The following is a 27877-nucleotide window of genomic DNA, read 5'->3' on the forward strand; positions in this document are numbered from 1 at the left end:
GACCTCATGATTCTCAAATACCGTACCATCCCTTTCTCATTGTTTTTCCTTTTAGATCTCCACCTATTCCCTACCTACTGTTGTGTTGAACTTCTTTTCTTCATATTTCCTTCAATGTTATGCTAATAATTTTTAATGTTACTGTGGACTGTGTGGTACATGCTTATGATTACTCGAAAGCGGTTAGCAAGGTGAAGGGTTGCCAATTATAGTTGTGTTATGAAAAACATCCAATCCAAATACAAATTTTCTTCCACAGTTTCTCTTCAAATATAATCTTCCAAACACAAGTTATGTTCTAAAGAACTTAGGAATTCTTTTCCACCAAAATGCTGTACAGAGTGCCATAGTTATTTATTTTGTACTTTGTCTTCAACTCACTTATCAACGCCTAGCCCCTTTGAAACAGATTCTTGAGCTTAAGAAGACAAACTCTCTTAGGTTCAGAATGGTAAGATGTGGGTAAAATACCTTTTTTCACATGTCACGACCCCAATTTCCCTCCGTAGGATGTCGTCATGGCACCTAGTTTCTAAGACTAAGTAAGCCTAATACTTACTGACTTAAATGACAGAATTTAACCAAAATAACTATTAAACATAAACCGTATATTTCTATATAAAGCCAACAATCCCAACATGATCCAATATCCCAAAATCGGTAGTACAAGTCATAAGCTTTTTTAAGAGTAATTAGGAATAACAAGTACATCACTGTCCCGGAATAATAGCAAACAGTGAAAATAAAATACAACAGAGGATGACTTCGGGGCCTGCGAATGTCGAGCAGATATACCTTGAAGTCTCCAGCAGCGCAGACATAAGTCTCAAACCTACTCGATCAAAAGTATCTGGATCTCCACAAAAATGTGCATAAGCGTAGCATGAGTACACCACAGCGGTACCCAATAAGTATCAAGCATAACCTCGGTAGAGTAGTGAGGAGGCCAGGTCAAGACACCTACTACACATGTAAACCTAACAATGGAAAGAACATCTGATAAATGGACTTTGGACCTAATTCAACCCCAAAAGCTAGATTATGAGGTGAGGATTACCCAAGACCATATAATCTACAAAGGACCTCAAATTCCTCCGATGTGGGACAACTCAACAACCCCTCTCACGCCAATGGGGGCCCAACATCGGTAATAATAATTGGGATGAGCTTGGCTCTGATACCATGATAAATGGACCTTGGGCCTCAACCCCAAAAGCTACCTTATGAGGTGAGGTGAGAATCAATTAACAATATGACCCGATTCTTGCATTTATGTACCGTATAACTCTGAACAAGCTGTATCAATCCATAACCATATCTCAAGACATAATCACATGATATACTACATAACTCAAATAGTCATAGCAATAACTTCCGACCGCAGTAGCTGCTCGATACCCGACACCGATAACAAACCTCATATCAACTAAAACCTTGTTCTGAACTTTCGTACACTGCCAATGATGAAAGAAACATACAAAAACTCATAACCATCCATCAGATCAACAAGTCGTGGAGCTCTCTTACCCGATAAGAACCATAGCTAAAATCTAAGCCGACTAATGACGCTATTCTTCCAAACATACCTTAATCAAATTCGATGGCACTAATTTCAAGCTCAATAACCTCACCTCATCCAGTTTAAGCTACTCGACCGACCTGTCACACAAATCCTACTTAGAGCCACATACCATACAATTCGTGCGCTTACGAACAATAACTCTGATATACCAATGATGGAAAGAGAATGGAAATGAAGGAACCGTCCCGCCAGCTCAACAGATACCACCACTAAGCGCTATGCTATTAACCCACCACACAAGGGGAAACATAACACACGAAATAAGCATAAAGGATCATATCGTAACATAACGCCACTGCGATGCATGACCCAATCTGATACTCGTCCATCTGGAATACGTCGAGCCATGATACTCACAATCAACAACCATAAGCATATCAACAACAAACATACGAAGCATGTGATCCTAACCATGGAGATACATATATCACTATATACAAGAAACAGGAAGACCATAACCAAGGCACAATCACCCATTCACCACCCCAAGAGCAATCTCGCTCGAATTTCGCTACAAAGCCCAAACATAACCGCATCATATGTAAATAATTAACAGTCTCACAACCCGTCGTGGCATAGAAGAGTAACATATAGAATATATCAGAACACGAATAAGGTCAACTCTAACTGTTGACACCACCCGCTACAATAACTGTGCTGAGTAAACAAGTCTGACCCGATGTAGAATATACATTCTCATTAGGCCTACCAGCGACCTCAAAATCAATTCTAATCCTTCCGAAATAGGTGGATAACCTCCGAAAAGCCCACAATAGCATATCTATAGCACATATCATCAGTCGCTAACCTCTTAGCATACATTTACCGTCCGCAACCATGGAATAAGCTGCCTCTGAGAAACTTCTTAGTCTTCTGATCCTTAGAATGCCAGAATTTCCATATCCGATCCCAACTGCACTACTCAAATGACTGGCACCTTCCTCATACACGATCATCTCATGATAAATACTTCTATAATTCCTTCATGCCATATAGCAAAATCTGAACATCAGTGGTCGATCAATCAGGCGATTACCGTGATACTAGTCAGACATCCATAAGTCGAAGCACAATGCGCCTTCTGGAGTGCGCACCCTTCCCAGGTGGTACCAAATGATGCTAGCATTCTTCTAAACATCTGAAATCGTCCACGCTGTCTAAAACTTGTGACCCCATCCAAGCAAAAATTGTAACACGCAACATGTTCCTTATGCCGGTAGCAGACATCTAGTTCAAGCCGTGGTCGACACTATCAAGAACTCTTCGCAACCCGTCTGCCAGCACCAAGCCATCAGAACTGAACTTCCCCAACTCAACCAAGTCACGCAAGCCGTCAAACCCAGGAGTAGTGCCACAAAAATGCTGGTAAGGCATTACTATACCAAAAGAACCAATTACCTTTATTATCATGCTGACCCAACACCACCAAGCTGATACACTTCCTTGAATCTTCCTCGACTTGTCTTCAAGTTAACACTTCTCCACGTTGGTACATAATGATTCCAAATCAAAGCTTGCTGCGGGAGATCCTAGCACGAACCACGTCGTCTGAAGGCCCATAAACCGATGTATTTCCTTTGAAGCACCCAACAATGCTGCAACCGAGATAGCCACTCTAAAGAGACTTGTGAATTTGAAGATGCTTCTCTAACCTCTCTGATATTGAAATATAGATTTAGCAGTAATACTGTCACGACCCAATTTTTCCCTCCGTGAACCGTCGTGACAGCACCTAGTCTCTACGACTAGGTAAGCCTAGCACTTTTGCGGAAGTGGCACTAAAGCATGAACATTAACTACTAACAGTAACAAATATCTTATAAGCAATTGAATGCCACTCGGCATATACAATTATCACCTCTGAAAATGTACAAAACAATTTCCCAAAACCCGGAATACCGTAAGTCACAAGCTACTAAGAAGTCTTAACCGTTCTATACATCATTTCTACAGAAAGAAGGAAAAATGAACATAGGGGGATAGATGGGGACTCCGAGGATCTGCGGGCGCGAGCAGAAGTACCTTGAAGTCTCCAATAAGCAGCAGCGACTGCAACTAGTGATGAGGCTGGTAAGATGAACCTGGATCTACACACGAAAAACATGTGCAGGAAAGGGCGTGAGTACACCACAACGGTATCCAGTAAGTGCCAAGCCTAACCTCGGTCGAGTAGTGACGAGATCAGGTCATGGCCCTACTGGTATAAATATAATGAAATAAGACAGAATGAAATATCGCAGTAAAATAAATGCGAAAATCTAACAGGAATAGAATCAATGAAAGACAACAGCTCAGAACACAGTGATAATAACAGGGGATCTCCCGAGATACCTTCTCGTAGTCCCAAACGTAAATGTGCAGGGAGATCTCCCGGAATACCGTTCCGTAGTCCGAAAATAAATATGCAAAACAGGGGGATCTCTCGGAATACCGTTCCGTAGTCCCAAAGTAAATATGCAGTACAGGGGGATCTCCCGGAATACTGTTTCGTAGTCCCAAAGTAAATATGCAGCGCAACCAACTAAAATAACAATTACAGCAAGAAATCCTACAGTTTAGACTAAGTTTAAGTCAAGGAAAGAAGGTAATTTCACTAAACATGCTGCACAGAGTTCAAATAGGCAGTTAAACAAGTAGGCATGCTATTCTAGTCTAAACAGGATAGTTACATATGCTGGTGTGTTTCAAATAAGGAGAAAACAAGTAACGACTTAGTGAAAAACGGAGTTTTACAATAAATAGCCCGTGTACGTACTCGTCACCTCACGTACACGATGCTCACATATCAAACAGTACCAAATCTTAAGGGGAGTTCCCCCACACAAGGTTAGACAAGCCACTTACCTCGAACCAAGCTCAAATCAATTCGTCACATTGCTCTTTCCACGAATATCCGACTCTGAATGGCTCAAATCTAGCCAAAACCAATTACATAACATAAATATAGCTACAAGAAACTAATCTAGCTAATGAAATCAAAACTAAGGCAAGAAATTAGAAAAACGCCCAAAAAGGTCTCCCCGGGCCCACGTCTCGGAATCGGGTAAAAGTTACTAAATATGAACACTCATTCACTCACGAGATCACTCGTACCAAAATTATCCAAATCCGATGTCTAAATCCCACTCAAAACTCAGAAATTCGGTTGGGGAACTTTTTCCCCATTCTCCCAATTTTCTCACTCAAATTCCTGAATTAAATGAAGAAAACAACAATAGATTAATGAAATATGATCAAAATCAAGTTAGGAATCGTTACTCCAAAGCTCTCTCTGAATATCTCTCAAAGAATCGCCAATTTCCGAGCTCCTAAGTCCAAAAATAGAGAAATGAATCAAACCCTCGAATTTTTCCCTTTTCTGCGCAGCAAATTCGCTCCTGCGACCTATTCATCGCACCTGCGGCATCACACCTGCGAAAATTCCATCGCAGGTGCGGAAATGACTTAAGGGACCTGGGACCGCTTCTGCGAGAAAGTGGCCGCACCTGCGGAAACTGGTCCGCTTCCGCGGTCTCTCTTCGCACCCGCGCTCCAGGGTCGCATCTGCGGAATATCACCTCGCACCTGCGATCCCTGAGCTCCTCCTTCCAAACCGCTTTTTCGCCTGGTCTTCCGCACGTGCGAGGCCGCACATGCGGTTCCCGAACCGCAGATGCGAAAACACCAGCAACCAGAAATCTTCAGAAATTGCATAAGTCCAAATTTCAACCCGTTGAGCATCCGAAACACACCCGAGGCCCCCGGGACCACAACCAAACATACCAACCAATACTAAAACACCATACGAACTTAGTCGAGCCTTCAAACTACATCAAACAACGCTAAAATAATGAATCATTCTTCGATTCAAACTTAAAGAACTTAGAATTTTTCCAAATTCGACAACCGATACCGAAACTTATCAAACCACGCCCGATTGACCCCGAACTTTGCACACAAGTCATATTCAACCCTACAGACCTATTCCAACTTCCGAAATCGGAATCCGACCCCGATATCAAAAATTCCACTACCGGTCCAAAACTCCAAAAATTTGACTTTCGCCATTTCAAGCCTAAATGAGTTACAGACCTCCAAAACACAATCTGGACATGCTCCGAAGCCCAAAATCACCCAACGGAGCTAACGGAATCGACGAAACTCTATTCCGGAGTCGTCTTCACACAGTTCCGACTACGGTCCGAATCCTAAAACTTAAGCTTTCCGTTTAAGGACTAAGTGCCCCAAACACTCCAAAAACCAAAACGAAACCTCCTGGCAAGTCATAATAGCAGAAAACGATACGGGGAAATCAGTTAATAGGGGATCGGGGCTATAACTCTCAAGACGACCGGCCGGGTCGTCACAAATACAGATATACCACATATATACCTCAGAACCAAAGCTGATATAACACATGACCCTGTAACCTGATCGTCGATAGTGGACCTCCCCCCCCACCCCACTTGGCGCGAAGCCATAAGACACAACATCCGATGATCAACAATACTAACCTTCATAGCTCGTACAACACCAATCATGAGATACCTCAAATCTTCTACTAAGCGCATGTCCATCCTCGTGATAGTCAAACTCGCTTCTTCCAGTTCCTTGAATGAGTAGAAATCCCATTCGAACCACATAGTCTCTAATACCACCGACTGTCCTCAAATCCACATCCACCTCATGACCCTACCACGATCGCGACGATTAGGCAACCAATTAAATCTTCCCAAGCTCGTACTTATCAACCAGATGGCAGAACCAGCTGCACCCCACGTGAACAACTGAATGATCTCTTAATACATCCGCATCCCAAGTCTGGACGACACATTGAGACAATGTTTGAGCATCCCTGGCTCCCTTATAGTACATCCACAGCATCACGAACCGTCGGCGCATAGCTAATACCGAGTGCGCAATATCATACACGAGTGGATGCAAATGAATATAAGATATATGCTTCAAGATGAATCAATGCCGCATGATAAGGAATGAAAGAAGTGGAATTTCCTAATAGTTCCATAGCCTCTCGAAGATAAGTACAGACGTCTCCGTACCGATCCGCAAGACTCTACTAAACCTGCTTATGACCAGTAGCACCTATGAACCTAGAGCTCTGATACCAACTTGTCACGATCCCAATTTTCCTCCGTAGGATGTTGTGATGGCACCTAGTCTCTAAGATTAGGTAAGCCTAACACTTACTGACTTAAATGACTTAATTTAACCAAAACAACTATTAAACATAAACTGTATATTTCTATATAAAGCCAACAATCCCAACATGATATAATATTTCAAAACCGGTAGTACAAGTCATAAGCTTTTCTAAGAGTAACTAGGAATAACAAGTACATTACTGTTCCAGAATAATAGAAAATAGTGGAAATAAAATACAACAGAGGGTGACTTCGGGGCCTGCGAATGTCGAGAAGGTATACCTTGAAGTCTCCAGCCGCACAGACATAAGTCTCAAACCAACTCGATCAGAAGTAGCTGGATCTGCACAAAAATGTGCAGAAGCGTAGCATGAGTACACCACAACGATACCTAGTAAGTATCAAGCCTAACCTCGGTAGAGTAGTGACGAGGCCAAGTCAAGACACCTACCGAACATGTAAACCTGTGCAGGATATATCATAAAGCTAACAGTGGAAAGAACATCAATGTAAGACCAACAACAGAAGGATCACAAATTTACAATCAACAGTGAAAGTAATAGAAGCACGAATGGCAACAAGAAATAACCAGGTAATAAAGCAACAACATAGTTAGAATATAGATGAAATATGAATGAATTCAAGTAAGGAGAACCGATGACAACTCAACCAATCAAATCATTCCTAATGCATGAATTATAACAAGAATTAACCGAAGTACTACTCGTAATCACAAATCTTGAGTTACAACTTCCAAATCTTACACGTATGGCACCTCGTGCTCACATTAGCAATCACCCTCGCACGGCAAAGTCCCCGTGCTACCATTTACATCGTATTCGTATCAATATCAACTAAGATGATCGATGGAAAATTTAAACACAATAAAATACAATTTCAAACTTGAATAAAGTAAAGCGTCAAATGAGATGTTAAGATTAATTTAGGATTCAAATAAAGTAAAATAAAGGAGAGGTTGTGCAAATAGAGTATCGGATGTGCTTAGTTTAGAAATTTATGAGATGAAGTAAAAATATCGTATTTAAACAAAGTAAAACATCAGTTAAATTTAATGAGTTAAATATAGAATTTGTTAAAAATAAAACAAGATAACAATTTTTAAGTAATGTACACAAAAATAAGGTGACGAGTAAAATTTTAGAATCCAATTAAAGTAAAAATGTGATAACATTTAAATTAGTAAAACGCCGAGTGAAATGCGAGTCTTATTTTGAAAGACTCTTAACACCTTAAGAGTTCTTTCGTTTAAAACCGCTAAATTACCAACAACTCAATCGGATATGAGATAATGACCCTATGCACATAAATTCACCTTGACAATCAATTTGTCAAGAAATAACGGAGGCACAAATTGGCATGTTAAAGCAACATAACAATATCCATTGCGTCGTGCCACCCGATCCCACACAATAATAACAATATCCGTTGCGGTGTGCAACACGATCCCACACAATAATTACAATATCTGTTGCGCCGTGCAACCCGATCCCACACAATAATAACAATATCCGTTGGGGTGTGCAACCCGGTCCCACACAATAATAACAATATCCGTTGCGGCATGCAACCCGATCCCACCTATATTATATTGTCCGTCCTTATCGCTCCATATCACATCTTTTCATATTATTTCAATACTGTTGCGGCGTGCAACCCGATCCCCAAACAATAGGCATTATACAAACAACTACAACCAACTGCGGCGTATCACAAAACCAAACGCAATAATGAAGCTACACAAGAAGTCACAAACGGGGGATAAAGTTACATGATAACTCGCAAAATCAAATAGCAAGTAGTGACAATTTATAAATAAAGAACGGTTACCAAGAATCAATTAACAATTAAGGCATGTAACAGATAAGGCATGAATTCAACAAGTAATTACAATTAACAAATAAGACATATAAGCCCTACTTGTGGGATTACACTAGGTTGCTGCTGTTGTAAATAAGACATATAAGAGTGAACTTGATAATAAAAGATAGAACATGTACTAACAACTTCAAGTAAGGCACGTACGAGCAAATTCAACAATGAAAGATATAACATGTTGTGACAAATACAATTAAATGTATGGAAGAAGTCTAGAAGTCTACATCGGTCAAATACCACATATAAACTCGTGTACACACTCGTCACCTCGTGTACACGTCTTCTACATAACTCAAATAGTACCATTACCCAAAACCTAGGGGTAATTTCCCCCCCTCCCCCCTCCCCCCACAAAGTTAGGTAAGATACTTACCTCAATTAGGCCGATTCATCACTCAAAATAGCTTTTCTTTAAAAATTAACCTACGCTCGGCTCAAATCTAACCAAAAATAACTTAATATTAGCAAATAATGCAAGAAAAATCAATTACAATAAATAAAGCTATGATCTCTATATTTTTCCCAAAAAGTCAACAAAAGTCAACGCCGAGCGAAGCCCGAACCAATACAAGCTCACACGAACGAAAACCGACTCAATCGGAGTTCGATAACTCAACCAATTCGCCAAAATATCGCTCTTAGGTGTTCATAACCCAAGATTCCAACCCACACTAGTTGGGTCCCATATCTCCCGAGATACTCCATGGAAGAAAATTGAAGAACATCCTTGAATCCTCTCAATCACAAACTTTCAAGATGAGAAAAACTCGAACAACATTAATAGCCAAAAACGCTCAGATGTTCTGCCTCGTTTCTTGTGGCAAATGATCCCGAAACTCGCTTTTGATGCCTCCAATGGATTCCTCGTGAAATTCCAGTCAAGTTAGGCTTTTGAATCACTCCATTTGACCTTATAATGAAGGAGATATGTTGGTTTCAATATTTAGAAATAGTGCAGATTTTTAAATACGAATTCAGTGGTAATTTCGTAATTAATCTGAAAAAAATATGGCAACCCAATTCTTAGTAAAATGACCATAAATTCCTCATACGATGTCGAAACTTGATGATTTCAGTTGCTATGGTTCTAAAATTACAATATGGATATAATGGTTTGGTTGAAACACGAATCAAAGCCTTTTGTGTAACGACCCGGCCGGTCGTTTTGAGAGTTATAAGCCTGATCCCCTATTAATTGCTTCTCCCATATTTATTTCTGCTATTGTGACTTGCCGGGAGGTTTCGTTTTGATTTTTGGAGTATTTTGGGACACTTAGTCCCTAAATGGAGGTTTAAGTCTTAGGAATTAGACCATAGTCGGAACTATGTGAAGACGACTCCGGAATGGAGTTCTGTCGGTTTTGTTAGTTCCGTTAGGTGATTTTGGACTTTGGGGCGTGTCCGGATAGTGTTTTGGAGGTCTGTAGCTCATTTAGGCTTGAAATGGCGAAAGTCGAAGTTTTGGAGATTTTAACCGGTAATGGACTTTTTGATATCGGGATCGGATTTCGATTTCGGAAGTTGGAGTAGGTCCGTAGGGTTGAATATGACCTGTGTGCAAAATTTGGGGTCAATCGGACGTGGTTTGGTTGGTTTCGGCATCAGTTGTGGGATTTGGAAGTTTCAAGTTCTTTAAGTTTCGACTATGTTCATATGGTATTTTAGGATTGGTTGGTATGTTTGGTTGAGGTCCCGGGGGCCTCGGGTGAGTTTCGGGTGCTTAACGGATCAAAAGTTGGATTGATGTTGTTGCTGAAGTCTTCAGGCATCTGGTTGCAGGTGCGGGATTGCACGTGCGGCGCACAAAGCACAGAAGCAGAGATTGGAGGCATGGCCAGGGATCGCAGGTGCGAGGGAATTTCCGCATCTGCGATGCCCGCAGATGCGTTATAGGAACCGCACGCGCGATGAATGACCGCAGAAGCGGACAGTGCTCCGCAGGCGCGCACACGCAGGTGCGGCCCCCTTGCCGCAGATACGGTCCCAACCCCTTTAGTGATTTTCGCACCTGCGATGGATTTCCTACAGGTGCGGAACCGCAGATGCGGTTGAAGGCCTGCAGAAGCGGTTTGACTGGCAGAAAAAGGGCTAAGTGCGAGGGTTTGATTTCATTCTTCATTTTTGGACTTGAGAGCTCAGAATTTGGCGATTTTTAGAGGAATTTTCAAAGGAAGCTTTGGGGTAATGATTCCTAACTCTTTTTTGGTTGTATTCCATTAATATATAGTTATTTTCTCCATTTAATTTCGGATTTGGGGTTAAATATTTGGGGAAAAGTTGAGAAAAGTTCTTAGGCCGAATTTTGGGATTTTGATCGAGATTTTGGTATCGGATTTGAGTAATTTTGGTATGAGTGAATTCGTGAGTGAATGGGTGTTCATATTTTGTGACTTTTAAATTCGGGATTTTGATCGAGATTTTGGTATCGGATTTGAGTAATTTTGGTATGAGTGAATTCGTGAGTGAATGGGTGTTCATATTTTGTGACTTTTACTCTATTTTGAGACGTGGGCCTGGGGAGGCTGTTTAGGGCGATTTTTCAATTTCTTGCTTTAGCTTTTATTTCATTAGCTAGATTAGTTCCTTGTAGTTACATTTATGTTATGTAATTGATTTTGGCTAGATTTGGGCCATTCAGAGTCGGATATTAGTGGAAAAGGCATTGTCACCGATTGATTGAGTTTGGTTCGAGGTAAGCTGCTTGCCTAACCTTGTGTGGGGGAAATCCCCTTAGGATTTGGTAATGTTGTGATATGTGAGCGTCGTGTACGTGAGGTGACGAGTACGTACACGGGCTATTTGTTGTAAAACCCCGATTTATTTTACTGAGTAGTAATCTGCCTTTCCTTTAATTTCAGTTATACCGTTGAAATGAGTATTAGTCTGTGTTCATTCTTAATTAAGCTATTCCAACATGTGTAGCTATCCTGTTCCGTCTAATATCCCATGTCTACGTGCTTTAACTGCTTATTTGAACTCTATGCAACATGCCTAATTGATTTCCTGTTTTTCCCTTGATAATTATCAGTCTTAACTGTAAAATTCTTGCTGTTAATTGTTGTATCTATCAGTTTGAGCTGTGTGTTTACTTTTGAGTCTACGAGGCGGTTCCTCGGCAGTTCTCCCTGCACATTTACTTTTGAGACTACGAGACGGTTCCTCGGGAGTTCTCCCTGAACATTTACTTTTGAGACTACGAGGCGGTTCCTCGGGAGTTTTCCTTGCACATTTACTTTTGAGACTACGAGGCGATTCCTCGGGAGTTCTCCCTGCATATTTACACCTGAGGTACCGGTAGCTTCAGCAGGAGGGCAGACACCTGAGGTACCGGTTGCTGCACCAGCCCTCCAAGAGACTCTAGCCCAGGTTCTGAGCATGTTCAGCACCTTAGCTCAGGATGGATTGATTCCACTTGCTCCTGCCACGTCTCAGGCCGGGGGAGGAGCACATACTCCCGTCGCTGGTACTCCAGAGCAGCGGGCTCAGGTCGACCATGCCCCAGAGTTCATCCCTATGCAGTCGGTAGCTCCGGTTCAGCACGAGACTAGGACAGCCGCTTCTGAGGCAGAGCAGCTCAGACTTGAGAGGTACAAGAAGTACCACCCACCTACCTTCAGCGGATTGGCCACAGATGATGCTCAGGGTTTTCTGGAGGAGTGTCATCGTATTCTCTGCACTATGGGCGTAGCGGAGACGAGTGGGGTTTCTTTTACCACCTTCCAGCTTAGAGGAGTAGCCTATCAGTGATGGAGTGCTTATGAGTTGAGTAGTCCGGATGAGGCAGCTTCACTTACATGGACTCAGTTCTCGGACATGTTTTTGAGAGAGTATGTCCCTCAGAGCCTCAGGGACTCATGGCGCGCGGAGTTTGAGCGGCTGCGCCAGGGTGCTATGACTGTGTCAGAGTATGCAGTCCGCTTCAGTGATTTGGCACGACATGCACCGGCCTTGGTTGCCACAATTTGAGAGAGAGTTCGATGGTTTTTTGAGGGACTCCACCCTAGTATCCAGATTAGTATGGCCAGGGAGTTGGAGATGGATATTTCTTATGAGCAGGTTGTGAGTATCGCCAGGAGGTTGGAGGGCATGCTTGCCCGGGATAGAGATGAGAGAGAGAGGCCAAGAGGTCTCGAGAGACTGGTTCTTATTTTGGTGCTCGTGCCCTAGCAGCTCGCCATGGTAGGGGTTATAAGAGTCGCCCCGTCCATTCAGCTCTTCCAGCCGCCAGTGGTATTCCGGTCCCTTCTAGGCCCCAGGAGCCTTATTATGCACCGCCAGTATCTAGTGTGCCTCCTGCTAGGGGTGCTTTTAGTGGCCAGTCCAGCAGACCTGGCCCAAGCCAGTCACAACAGTCACGCTCTCCGAGAGCTTGTTTTGAGTGTGGCGACACTCGCCATATGGTGAGGTTTTACCCCATATTTAGGAGGGGTGCACCTCCACAGACTTCTCAGCCACCACGTGCTCCACCGGGTCCTCAGGCTATGATATCAGCACCAGCTACCACCCCACCTGCTCAGCCAGCTCGAGATGGAGGCCGGGGAGGTCGAGGTCGCCCTAGAGGGGGAGGCCAGGCCAGGTATTATGCTCTTCTGGCTCGTACAGAGGCAGTTGCTTCCGACTTTGTCATTACAGGTATTGTTCCAGTCTGTCATAGAGATTCATTGGTATTATTTGACCCAGGCTCTACGTATTCCTATGTGTCCTCTTATTTGGGTGTATCTCGGGATTCCTTGAGTTCCTCTATTTATGTGTCTACTCCTGTGGGAGATTTTCTTGTTGTGGACCACATGTATCGGTCATGTTTGATTGCTCTTGGTGATTTTGAGACCAGAGCCGATTTATTATTTCTCAGCATGGTAGACTTTGATGTTATCTTGGGCATGGACTGGTTGTCTCCCCATTATGTTATTCTTGATTGTCACGCTAAGACCGTGACGCTGGCTATGCCGGAATTACCGTGATTAGAGTGGAGAGGTACCTTAGAGTATACTCCCAACCGAGTTATTTCATTTCTTAAAGCTCAACGAATGGTTGAGAAAGGGTGTGAGCGTATCTAGCTTATGTGAGAGATGTCAGTATTGATACCCCTACAGTTGAGTCAGTTCCAGTAGTGAGGGACTATCCAGATGTGTTTCCAGCTGATCTTTCGGGCATGCCGCCCGATAGAGATATTAATTTTGGCATTGATTTGTTACCGGGCACTCAGCCCATCTCTATTCCTCCATATCGTATCGCTCCTCCTGAGTTGAAGGAGTTGAAGGAACAGTTACAGGAGTTGCTTGATAAGGGCTTCATTCGGCCCAGTGTGTCACCTTGGGGTGCTCCTGTCTTGTTTGTGAAGAAAAAGGATGGTTCTATGCATATGTGCATTGATTCTCGCCAGTTGAACAAAGTTATAGTGAAGAACTTGTATCTTTTGCCTCGTATTGATGACCTATTTGATCAGTTACAGGGTGCTAGAGTGTTTTCCAAGATTGACTTACGTTCAGGCTATCATCAATTGAAGATTCGGGAGCCAGATATCCCGAAGACTGCCTTCATGACTCGGTATGGTCACTACGAGTTCCTTGTGATGTCCTTTGGGCTGACCAATGCCCCAACAACTTTTATGCACTTGATGCACAGTGTGTTTTGGCCTTATCTTGACATCTTCGTCATTGTGTTTATTGACGACATTCTGGTATACTCCCGGACTCGGGAGGATTATGAGCAGCACCTGAGGACTGTGCTGAGAGAAAAGAGGTTATATGCAAAATTTTAAAAGTGTGAGTTCTGGCTAGACTCAGTGGCATTCTTGGGTCATGTAGTATCGAGTGATGGGATCCAGGTGGATCCAAAGAAGGTGAAAGCAGTGCAGACTTGGCCTAGACCGTCATCAGCTACGGAGATCCGGAGTTTTCTTGGTTTGGCGGGGTATTACCGTCATTTTGTAGAGGGATTCTCATCTATTGCAGCACCTATGACCAGGCTGACCCAGAAGGGTGCTCCGTTCAGGTGGACAGAGGAGTGTGAGGAGAGCTTTCAGAAGCTCAAGACAGCTTTGACTACAACCCCAATTTTGGTATTGCATACAGGTTCGGGGTCTTATACTGTATATTGTGATGCATCGCGGATTGGGCTCGGTGCGGTGTTGATGCAGGATGGTAGGGTGATTGCCTACGCGTCCAGACAGTTGAAGGTGCATGAAAAGAACTAGCATGTCCACGACCTTGAGTTAGCAGCTATTGTTCATTCCCTGAAGATTTGGCGCCACTATTTGTACGGTGTTCCTTGTGAGATTTTCACCGATCATCGGAGTTTGCAGCATCTGTTCAAGCAAAAGGATCTTAACTTGCGTCAGCGGAGGTGGTTGGAGCTACTTAAGGATTATAATATCACCATTTTGTACCACCCGGGAAAGGCCAATGTGGTAGCCGATGCTTTGAGTCACCGGGCGGAGAGTTTGGGGAGTTTAGCATATCTTCCAGCAGCAAAGAGACCCTTAGCATTGGATGTTCAGGCCTTCGCCAGCCAGTTTGTTAGATTGGATATTTTTGAGCCGAGTCGAGTATTGGCTTATGTGGTCTCTCGGTCTTCTCTTTATGATCGAATCAGGGAGCGTCAGTATGATGACCTCCATCTGCTTGTCCTTAAGGACACGGCTCAGCACAGTGATGCTAAAGAGGTCACTATTGGGGATGATGGCGTATTGAGGATGCAGGGCAGGCTATGTGTGCCTAATGTAGATGGTTTGCGTGAGTTGATTCTTCAGGAGGCTCATAGCTCGCGGTACTCTATTCATCCAGGTGCCGCGAAGATGTATCGGGACTTGAGGCAGCATTACTGGTGGAGGAGGATGAAGAAGGACATAGTGGAGTATGTGGCTCGGTGCCTAAATTGCCAGCAGGTGAAGTATGAGCATCAAAGGCCGGGTGGGTTGCTTCAGAAGTTAGATATTCCGGAGTGAAAATGGGAGCGAATCACTATGGATTTCGTTGTTGGACTCCCACGAACTCAGCGGAGGTTTGATGCAGTTTGGGTGATTGTGGATAGGCTGACCAAGTCAGCTCATTTCATTTCTGTGATGACTACTTATTCTTCCGAGCAGCTGGCTCGAATTTACATCTGCGAGATCGTCAAGCTTCATGGCGTACCGGTATCTATCATCTCTGATCGGGATATGCAATTTACATCACGGTTCTGGAGGGATGTACAGCAGGAGTTAGGTACTTGGATTGAGTTAAGCACAACATTTCACCTTCAGACGGACGGGCAGTTCGAGCGCACTATTCAGATACTAGAGGATATGCTCCGCGCTTGTGTGATAGATTTTGGGGGTGCTTGGGATCAGTTCTTGCCACTTGCGGAGTTTGCCTACAACAACAGTTATCAGTCGAGCATTCAGATGGCACCGTATGAGGCTTTGTATGCTAGGCGGTGTCGGTCTCCAGTGGGTTGGTTCGAGCCGGGCGAGGCTAGATTATTGGGTACAGACTTGGTTCAGGATGCCCTGGATAAGGTGAAGGTGATTCCGGATCGACTACGCACAACCCAATCCAGAAAGAAGAGTTATGCGGATCGAAAGGTTCACGATATTGCATTTATGGTTGGAGAGAGAGTCTTGCTCCAGGTTTCGCCTATGAAGGGCATTATGACGTTCGGGAAGAAGGGCAAGCTGAGCCCACGGTTTATCGGCCCATTTGAGGTGTTGCGACGCATTGTGGAGGTTGCTTATGAGCTTGCCTTGCCTCCCAGTCTTACAGGGGTCCATCCAGTATTTCATATTTCTATGCGTCGGAAGTATCACGACGATCCGGCTCATGTGTTGGATTTTAGCTCAGTCCAGTTGGACAAGGATCTATATTATGTCGAGGAGCCAGTGGCTATTTTGGACAGGCAGGTTCCAAAGCTGAGGTCAAAGAACATTGCTTCCGTAAAGGTTCAGTGGAGGGGTCAGCCGGTCGAGGAGGCGACTTGGGAGACTGAGCATGGTATGCGCAGCCGTTATCCTCAGCTTTTCACCACTCCAGGTATGTCTTTATGCTCGTTCGAGGACGAACGATTGTTTTAAGAGGGGAAGGATGTAACGACCCGGCCGGTCGTTTTGAGAGTTATAGCCTCTATCCCCTATAAACTGCTTCTCCCATATCTATTTCTGCTATTGTTACTTGCCGGGAGGTTTCGTTTTGGTTTTTGGAGTGTTTTGGGACACTTAGTCCCTAAATGGAGGTTTAAGCTTTAGGAATTGGACCGTAGTCGGAACTGTATATAGACGACTCCGGAATGGAGTTCCGTCGGTTTCGTTAGCTCAGTTAGGTGATTTTGAACTTAGGGGCGTGTTCGGATAGTGTTTTGGAGGTCTGGAGCTCATTTAGGCTTGAAATGACGAAAGTCGAAGTTTTGGAGATTTTGATCGGTAGTGGACTTTTTGATATCGGGGTCGGATTTCAATTCCGGAAGTTGGAGTAGGTCCGTAAGGTTGAATATGACCTGTGTGCAAAATTTGGGGTCAATCGGTCGTGGCTTGGTTGGTTTCAGCATCGGCTGTCGGATTTGGAAGTTTCAAGTTCTTTTAGTTTGAATCGGAGGATGATTCGTGATTTTTGCGTTGTTTGATGTGGTTTGAGGGCTCGACTATGTTCGTATGGTATTTTAGGATTGGTCGGTATGTTTGGTTGATGTCCCGTGGCCTCGGGTGAGTTTCGGGTGCTTAACAGATCAAAAGTTGGATTGGTGTTGTTGCTGAAGTCTTCAGGCATCTGGTGTTTTTGACCTGCGGCGGGGAGACCACAGGTGCGGGATCGCACGTGTGGCGCACAAAGCGCAGAAGCGGAGATTGGAGGCGTGGCCAGGAATCGCAGGCGCGAGGGAATTTCCGCAGAAGCGGACAGTGCTCCGCAGGCACGCACATGCAGGTGCGGCCCCCTTGTCGCAGATGCGGTCCCTGCCCCTTTAGTGATTTTCGCACCTGCGATGGATTTCCCGCAGGTGCGGAACCACAGATACGGTTGAAGACCCGCAGAAGCGGTTTGACTGGCAGAAAAAGGGCTAAGTGCAAGGGTTTGATTTCATTCCTCATTTTTGGACTTAGGAGCTCGAAATTTGGCGCTTTTTCGAGGGATTTTCAGAGGAAGCTTTGGGGTAATAATTCCTAACTCGTTTTTGGTTGTATTCCATTAATCTATAGTTCTTTTCTCCATTTAATTTGGGGTAATCATTTTGGGAAAAAGTTGAGAAAAGTTCTTAGGCCGAATTTTGGGATTTTGATCGAGATTTTTGTATCGGATTTGAGTAATTTTGGTATGAGTGAATTCGTGAGTGAATGGGTGTTCATATTTTGTGACTTTTACCCGATTCCGAGATGTGGGCCCGGGGAGGCTTTTTAGGGCGATATTTCAATTTCTTGCTTTAGCTTTTATTTCATTAGCTATATTTATGTTATGTAATTGATTTTGGCTAGATTTGGGCCATTTGGAGTCGAATATTCATGGAAAAGGCATTGTCACCGATTGATTGAGCTTGGTTCGAGGTAAGTGGCTGCCCTAACCTTGTGTAGGGGAAATCCTGTCACGCCCCAAAATCGAGGAGCGCGACCGGCGCTCAACCGAGTGAACCCGACTGAGCAAGCCTGTTAGATTCCTTCTACCCAAACTCATTCATGAATAAAAAGAATATATGTTTTCCTTAATTAAACAATAAAGTGGTCATGTCTGCAATTACCAATTTCTTACCATAAGTTTCACCATTTTTAAAGTCTCAAATGGACAAGTAATACAACCACAACATAACATAGTTTGTATTTCCCAGCACCAATACACAACCCATACTATGTCTACGGAGCCTCTATAGATAAATAAGAGTACAATGATAATGCCGGCAACAAGGCCTCGGCTATACCTCAAACAGAATACACAAAGTACAAAAGATTCATGACCCTGGAATGAAGTGGGGCTCATCAAGTCAGCTAGGAAGAAGGTGCACTGCTATCACTGACCAATATCTCCTGTTGTGGAACCACATGCATCAATTGAAAGATGCAGCGTCCCCGGCAAAAGGGACGTTAGTACTGTCGAATAGCACTAGTATGTAAAACTAAATACCCTCTCAATAGAATAACAAATAATACAAACAAGATTATCATAATATCAATGAAAGCCTTAATTAACATCAAACCTCAATTTAGGATCAAGAGAGTGTTCAAATTAATTTCCATATCTCACATTGGGAGATTTTTAGTATCGATATACCATTGTCCACAATACCAGTACCACCGTATTCTCAGTACGGAGTCCGATCACGACCCGATCGGCTAGGCTATCTCATTAGAGACATCAACCACAATTACTCTTAATATCAATACCACCGTCTTTAACACGGAGTCCGATCACGACCCGATCGGCTAGGTTATCCATTAGGGACATCGACCACAATCACAATTTCAATTACAATTTCCAGCACAATCACCACCTTGTGTGCGGCATGGTGCCCGATCACGACCCGATCGGCTAGGCTGTCTTATTTGAGACATCAACCTTTTATATCAATCATCGCATTTCATAATACTTTCACATCTTTTCATTTCATTGGCACTAGTTGCCATAATTATAAGATCATTCTTGGCATGTTGGCCATATTCAGTATTTCATGTTCACCTTATCAATTTCAAATATCATCCTCATCATCAACAAACACAATTCAAATCAAAGTGTGTTAGTACACATGTGAGTAATTTAGAGTCTAATGCACATAGAGATATTTCACAAAATTTGGCATAATAGCCTTCATTTGAACTTGACTTAAAGTCGAAACATTATTAATGCACAACCCATATTTTAACACATCCTCAATTGGTAACATAACATGAATAGAGCATTTGGGATGCTTGTTGAACATATATCTTTCAACCCAATCTTACTCGGAATAGCCAATTTCATAATGAATCACTCGGGACTTACATAATTTACATAAATATCATGGGATTCAATTCTAAGAGAAGAGTTTATCCAACATACCTCAATTGAGCTTCCTTAAACTCTAAAACATTCCGGAATTCTTAGCAATTTCAATCTATTATAGAAATATAAAAAATTGAATCAAAATTAGGAAGATGATCATGGTTCTAGCTCATTTGAGAATTTTATCAAACACTAGGTGTGCACAAGTTTTCAAGGTCCTTTTATGGAGGATTTCATCATCCCATAACCCAGTCTTTACCATGCTTAGTTCAACAATCTTCCTATACCCCTTGATATCACATGCATGTAAAATAATCAACTCTCATGCCCAAAAAATTATCTTTCTAATTACCCATTTTCAGATGATTTCGAAATTAGGGTTTAGGGCGTAGAATCTTACCTCTAGGATGAAGACCTAGTGAGCTTTCCTTCTTAATCTTCCAAAACTTGAGCAATAATTAAAGAACAATTATTGAAGAATCACCTTCTCACTCTAGGGCACTCTCTCTCACTCTAAAATGTCAGATTATATCTCAACAATGGCCCAAAACGTGTATTTAACGAAGTAGGGTCTGGTTTTAAAAACCCAAAAATGAAGCTCCGGAACAGGTCTCGCATAATGGTTATGCGGACCACATATCGGTCGCATAGTTTGTGTGCAAAATGATCAAATATTTGCCCGAGTCTGCGGTCACTATGCGGTTCGCATAACTGTTCTGCGGTCGCATAGTGCACCGCATAACAGTTATGCGGTCACATAGTCGACCACATAATTGCTTCCAACTGACCCAATTAACTGCCTCACTCTGCGGCCATTATGCGGTCCGCAGAGTGATTCTGTGGTCACATAGTGGACCGCAGAAATGCACTTTTCCGCCAAAAATTTTCCTTTACTTTCCGGTGCATTGTTTAACCCAAAAAGTCCGAGCCGCGGCGAGCAATCTCGCCGCAAAGAATTTCTATAATACTCAACACGTAAAACCAATTCGGCACCACGAAACATTATTTTCTTTTGCAAAAATTTTACGGGGCCTTACAAATCCCCTTAGGATTTGGCACTGTTGTGATATGTGAGCGCCGTGTACGTGAGGTGACGAGTACGTACACGGACTATTTGTTGTAAAAACCCGATTTATTTTACTGAGTAGTAATTTGTCTTTCCTTTAATTTGAGTTATACCGTTTAAATGAGTATTAGTCTGTTCTCATTCTTAATTGAGTTATTCCAATATGTGTAGCTATCCTGTTCAGTCTAATATCCCATGTCTACATGCTTTAACTGCTTATTTGAACTCTGTGCAGCATGCCTAATTGATTTCCTATTTTTTCCTTGATAATTATCAGTCTTAACCTTAAAATTCTTGCTGTTAATTGTTGTATCTATCGGTTTGAGCTGTGTGTTTACTTTTGAGACTACGAGGCGGTTCCTCGGGGGTTCTCCCTGCACATTTACTTTTGAGACTACGAGGCGGGTACTCGGGAGTTCTCCCAGCACATTTACTTTTGAGACTACGAGGCGGTTCCTCGGGAGTTCTCCTGCATATTTACTTTTGAGACTACGAGGCGGTACCTTGGGAGTTCTCCCTGCATATTTACTTTTGGGACTACGAGACGGTATCTCGAGAGCGTCCCTGTTGCTATATCATTATGCGGTGTTGTTATTGCTTTGTAAATACTTGCTGTTGTCTTCTCCGTTTCACTTCATTTTTATTATAGCATCTGTGTTATTATTATATCCCAGTAGGGCCCGGACCTGACCTCGTCACTACTTTACTGAGGTTAGGCTTGGGACTTACTGGGTACCGTTGTGGTGTACTCATGCTACTCTTCTGTACATGTTTTTGTGTGCAGATCCAGGTACTACTTATCAGCCTCGCTATTAGCTGAGAGTGATTGCTGTTGTACGGAGACTTCAAGGTACATCTGCCGCGTCCGCAGACCTCAGAGTCCCCCTCTATTCTCTTATATGACATTTGTCTTCCGTACTTTTTGTTAGACTCTGGTGTATAGAGATACTAGTTTCCTTCTGCACTTGTGACTTACGATGTTCCGGGTTTTGGGAAAACTGTGTATTATAGAGTATTGGTTATTGTACATGCCGAGCGACATTGTTATTAGTTATTCAGTTATCCACTGTTGTTAGTTGCCAAGTTTTACTTTCATTTTTGTTATATTTTCGCAATTTGTTAGGCTTACCTAGTCATAGAGATTAGGTGCCGTCACGACGTTATACGGAGGGAGTTTGGGTCGTGACATTTTGCTCAATATAGTAACCTTTATTCTCAAATCGATGTCGAAACCGAAACAGAAAACAATCACCTTACTGTACGGCCTCGGAAAATTTCTCTAATGATTTAATATCTTAAAGTACGCTAACGGTATTTGGGAATAACGTGTTAGAGTATTAAATGAGACCCATGGGATAGAACCACATTATTTCGAAATGAAAAGTATATTTTTAAGGTGTGTTGAAACATATTAAGGAGTTTTATGAATGGAAAGAATTCGTGTGGAACAAGTAGGATATATTAAGTGGAAAGAATGTCTCAATTCGCACACGATCCTACTTCAAACGCATGCTTCTACCAAACTATAATGACTTATGAGGTGATCTACCTATCAAATTAAAGCTCTTTGAGTCTAGTTTCTAACGCTTCAAACCGTTCATCATTTAGACATTCCTACAAAAAGTTATGTTTAAATACCCAAAGATTGGCCTATAGCTCGCTACAGAGCTCGCAAGGCCAGGTTTGTAACACGCTAGACCAGGCTATATCCCTCGCGAGGCCAGGTCTGTATCTCACTACAGAGCTCGCGAGGCCAGGTCTGTAGCCGGATCCAGAATTTCGGAGTATCCATTTTCCTATATTTTAAACCCGACCCTATTCCGTTAAAACATCTACCTTGGACCATTTTGAACATATTTTCTGATATTTTGAGAGAGAGAGAGAGAGAGAGAGAGAGAGTGCTAGAGGGAGAAGTGAATATTCATCAAAATTGCTTTTCAACTCTCACTTAAAACCTTGAAGATTATCAAGAGAGACACCTAGGTCTTCTTCTTAAGAGGTAAGATTCTAGAATTGGGTAATTAGCAAGATAATTTTTGGGCATGAGAGTTGTTTATTTTACATGCATGTGTTATCAAAGGGTGTAGGAAGATTGTTGAGCTAAAAATGGTAAAGATTGGGTTGTGGGATGATGGAATCCTCCATAAAAGGCTCTTGAAACCTTGATGCACACCTAGTGTTTGATAATATGCTCAAATGAGCTAAAACCATGTTGATCTTCTTCCTAATTATGGTTTACTTTTGTTATGTTTCTAAATAGATTGAAGCTGCTAGAATTTTCGGAACGTCGTAGTAATTTAAGGAAAGCTCAAAACAAGGTATGTTGGCTAAACTTTCTCTCTTGGAATTGAATTCCATGATGTTCCCGTAAGTTCCAAGTATGGTTAGCTTAAGATTCTTAACTTTTATATTCTGGGTTATTCCCTATAAACTTGTTTATTCTGAATGAGCCTTATGTCAAAAGATAGATGTTCAAAGTATGGTTTGCGTATTAAATGTTGTGGCTTTGAGTCGTGTTTTAAATGAGAATTAGTATACCAATTGGGTGAGAAAAACTCGATATGCTTAGGACTTATAATTGCTCATATGTATACCTAAAGTCTTGATTGGAAATTTTTTATTGTTGATGATCTATAAAGATGGTTGGAAGTGAAATAAGTGAATTGGGGATGTAGAGTGTGGCCAACGTGCCAAAAATTTAAGTTATGATTGAGTCTAGTAGTGCAAATGATTTGAGAGGATGCGATAAAGAATATGAAATGAGCCTCAACTCAATTGTTTAAAAACGATTTCGAAAATATAATTGCCTAAAAGTTTTTGTACTCAATTCATGCCGATAAGTGGTTGCTCTTTGCTTTATAAATATATCCAGTGTGATTCGAGTTCTACATAGTCATGTGTTGAAATTATACATTGTCATTTCTGGGGAAGAGTATTGCAAGAGTAAATGGTGTATTGATTGTTTATGATTTTTCACGTGTGTTTCTATTATTGGTTGGTATGCCTCATTCTTTGGGAAGAAACCATTTGTGTTTGAAGTTCCCATTTCAAATGGATGATTTCTGAAATTTTCTATATGTTGATATTTTCTTTGAAATTGAAAGGGGTGAAAGTGTGGAATATGAAATACGGCCATCGTGCCAGGAATAAAGAATCTTGTGAATTGCCCAATATGCCAAGAAAATATTGTCGTTGTGAATGACTGGAAATACTAATGAGAATTTATACAATGTGAAAATACTGAGGTGAGTACAATTGTATTTATGTTACATTTGTGTGCAAATCAAATCAAAAAATATTTTTGGGAGCATCATTAGCAAAACCGAGGAAGGGTGGGTCATAAGGCCCACACCTGAAACTACACAGGATTGTGATTATTCCCCTTATTTGGGATGAAATTGTGATATTATTCCCCTTAATTGAGATGAAACTGGAAAACATTTGTGGATTGGAAAAGTCAACCCACACGACATATGTGGGAAGGCGGCCTAGCTGATCGGGTGGAGATCGGACTCCATGTTGCGCACATGGTGGTACTACTCTTGGTAACAACTTTCTTTCGCATCACCTGTCAAACCACATTGTCCGTGGGGAGATGGCCTAGCCGATCGGGCGTGATCGAACTCCGTGCTAACAAAAACGGTGGAATATCGGTGCTAATGATCTCCCAACCAAAAATTGTATATGAAGTTCGTATTTTGAAAAATATTATGTTTTAAATGAACATTTGGATATTGTTGATTGTGACTTGCCATTTCTATGTGTTGTCTTTTCTTACATGGTCATTCTATTTTGAAAGAGGACTTTTAGCTATATATACTAGTGCTATTCGACGGTACTAACGTCCCTTTTGCCGGGGGCGCTGCATCTTTAATGGATGCAGGTAGTTCTACAGCAGGTGGCACTGATTAGTGATAGCAGTACACTCTTTTCAGCTGATTTGGTGAGCCCCACTTCATTTCGGGGTTATGTATTTATTTCTCATGTACTGTGTTTTGAGGTATAGTCGGGGCCTTGTTGCCGGCATTTTCATATTACTCTTCTACTGTACTTAGAGCTCCGTAGACAGGTTGTGGGTTGTGGTTGATGTTGGGGAATTGAACTAGAAATGTTGGTATTTGAAAATCATGTTTTTCATTAATTCTATAAACTCGTAATATTTTGGAAATTATGAATGAAGCTGCTAATGGGAATGAAAAGAAAGTTGTTAATAAAATCTTTTCAGTGTTTCATTAATGGAGTACATCCCCTCTTTATTCATGGATGAGTTTGGGTAGAAGGAAATCTAACAGGCTTGCTCGGCCGGGTTCTCTCGGTTGAGTGTCGGTCGCTCCTCGGTTTTGGGGCGTGATACTTACAATCCAAACTTATCGGAATTTAACCAAACTTTGTGGACGTGTCCAAAATTATCATACAAACTTATTGAAATAATTAAAACCCGATTCCGAATCTTTTTACCCAAAAGTCAAATCTTGGTCAACTCTTCCAACTTAAAACTTCTAAAACGTGAATCATTCTTCCAAATCAATCCCGAACCGCTTTAAAACCGAAATCAATCATACACACAAGTCATAATACATAATATGAAACTACTCAAAGTCTCAAACCACCGAATGGAACGTTAAAGCTCAAAACGACCGGTCGGGTCGTTACACCACAAGTCAATAATTTCGATAAAGTGCAGGATAACCGTTGCTCAGACAACCTTGAGAAGCAGGTTCTCAAATTAGAGAATATTGAGATGAAAAGAATTATAGTAAGATTTGTAATTGATGTTGAAGAAGCATTGACTAATTATGACTACTACTGCAGTCTGATGTAATTTAAGGATGCCTTTTTTGTGAACCTTCCCTTTATAGTACTGCATAATGTTGTATTTTTGGTTCTTCTCTAAATGGGGCACTTTTTTGCTTATTTCCCACCTCCATTTAGAAGGCAAGAGATACTAGTTTGTGTAAGTTCTCTGAAGTTAAGCTTTCCTTTTCTGCAGCTTGTTGGACTTATTTCCATCTCATCAAGGTTCCTCCCAACTGTTGCAGATCTTCTTCGACGACTAGCTGCTGAAGCTCATGGAAATCCTGCTCCTGAAGCATCCATGACGACCCACCATGTTGCTTCTCAGAGCTTTAGAAGTCAAGTAAATAGTCCTAATCTGGTGTCGAGTTCAGTTTCCAGTTCATCCAATATCTCAACTGAAAATGATTTCGAATACATGAGCCTTCAGCTGACACACAGAAGAGTTACTCAAATGGAACAGGAAGAATCTTCTTGATTTAGTAGAACAGACTTATACATATACATCTCTGCTAGAACCTAGAGAAGCTACTCTTGTGGTGGAAGAGGGAGATTGTCCCTCCTTGGTGGTACTTGAGGCATATGTTGGGGAGGTGAATTCATTGGTGGTCTAGGTTGGGTCATTTGGCAAGGTGGTAGGTGAGGTACTTATGGTGGTTGACGTGTGGTTGGGGGTTGTAGTTGGTGTTTGTAATACGTAGGTGGTCGATAGTTTGGTGGAGGAAAATAAGGTCCCTTTGGTGATTGTGGTCGCTTTGGTACGTTTTGTGGTATATGGATATATTGGTTATGTTGCGGTTTCCCTCTTTGAAGCATTTGTCGCACTTGTGAAGGAGAGGGTGTAGTAGAGGAATTAGTAAGCATCATACTACGCTCCCTTCCTTGTTGCCTCAAGTAAGATTCCTCTATCAAGGAATTCAACCTTGCATCCGTTTGGTGTTGCCATATGGCAATATTTTTAACCTTCTCACTTATGTCTATAAAGTATAGATACAATTTCATGCATCGGAGTCTCACTCCTTGGATCACAATTAGGACTAGAATAAATGATGTTTGTGTATTTATTCCTAGGAAGATATTAGTGCTAAACGTGAAACCTTTGGGGATTTTGAGAGGCGCTGGTACACATTTATGGATGGACAAAGTTCACTTTATACTTGCTAAAATGACATTTACTTGAATCAAGTTTGATGAATCCATCTTGTCATGTTCGCTTTTTGTTTTATTTCTGCTTTCTTGGCTTTATTTGAATTCTCTCTTGCATTTGAGTAAATTTTAGGCAACTATCATATGGCATCTAAAATATGACGTTGCTATTAAGTTGTTATGTCAATTGTTTGGTGTGGTACTAATAACAGCTGTCTTCATGAAAATCAACTTTTTACAAAGTAAGTCAAAATAGCTACTACTTATTATTAGGGAATTTGGAGAATTATAGACGTGGAAGATCACAAGAGGGAAAAAGGAGAGCTTGCCCCAATAGAAGGAAACAACTATAATCACAACTCTAAACTTTCGACCATTTTATTTCTCCTATTTTGGTTTCTTCTTTGGAGTCTTTTCGCACTTGTTTTAGATCAAGCAACTGGATCATGGACATGGTGGAGGTGGTCCCGGAGGCCCGAGTGGGCCCATTGGGGGTCCAAAACAATATTGTAATAACCAGCAGCATCAAAACATGCTCAGGCTTTACAATATTAAACATCAAGTTTAAGACAAATGTCATAACAACTGAATCAAACTTAAATAATAAAATGGGAAAGAAATAATAATTTAGTGGCAAAATTAATCTACCTAAAATTTCTGTTTTCCTTTTTTTTTTTCGCGCTCATAACTAATAGATATCAGAAGAAGTCTAAAACTAAAGTGAAAAACAGAGTTCATCGAACATTTTACCAAGAGCCTATAAAGTTCCAAAAACTACTTGTCACGCCCCAAAATCGAAGAGCGCGACCGACGCTCAACCGAGTGAACCCGACCGAGCAAGCCTGTTAGATTTCTTCTACCCAAACTCATTCATGAATAAAGAGAATATAGGTTTTCCTTAATTAAACAATAAAGTGGTTATGTCTGAAATTATCAATTTTTTACTATAAGTTTCATCATTTTTAAAGTCTCAAATGGACAAGTAATACAACCACAATATAGCATAATTTGTCTTTTCCCGGCACCAATACACAACCCACACTATGTCTACGGAGCCTCTATAGATAAAAATGAGTACAATGATAATGCCGGCAACAAGGACCCGGCCATATCTCAAACAGAATACACAAAGAACAAAAGATACATGACGCCGGGATGAAGTGGGGCTCACCAAGTCAGCTGGGAAGAAGGTGTACTGCTATCACTGATCAATATCTCCTACTGTGGAACCACCTGCATCCATTTAAAGATGCAGCGCCCCGGCAAAAGGGACGTTAGTACCGTCGAATAGTACTAGTATGAAAACTAAACACCAATT

The 27877-nt window shown here is 41.8% G+C and overlaps 1 long non-coding RNA gene and 1 pseudogene across 1 annotated transcript; both read left to right on the top strand.

Moving 5' to 3' along the window:
* LOC104110587 (protein ROOT HAIR DEFECTIVE 3 homolog 2-like) overlaps positions 1–26620 on the top strand; it is a 72175-nt pseudogene extending 45555 nt beyond the window's left edge.
* LOC138906738 (uncharacterized) lies at positions 10891–21702 on the top strand. Its single transcript, XR_011414348.1, has 2 exons — positions 10891–11311; positions 21404–21702. It is a non-coding gene; the product is annotated as an uncharacterized lncRNA (long non-coding RNA).
* Positions 26621–27877: the final 1257 nt, after the last annotated feature.

The sequence above is a fragment of the Nicotiana tomentosiformis genome, chromosome 2 (genome assembly GCF_000390325.3).
Source record: "Nicotiana tomentosiformis chromosome 2, ASM39032v3, whole genome shotgun sequence".
NCBI classification, from domain to species: domain Eukaryota; kingdom Viridiplantae; phylum Streptophyta; class Magnoliopsida; order Solanales; family Solanaceae; genus Nicotiana; species Nicotiana tomentosiformis.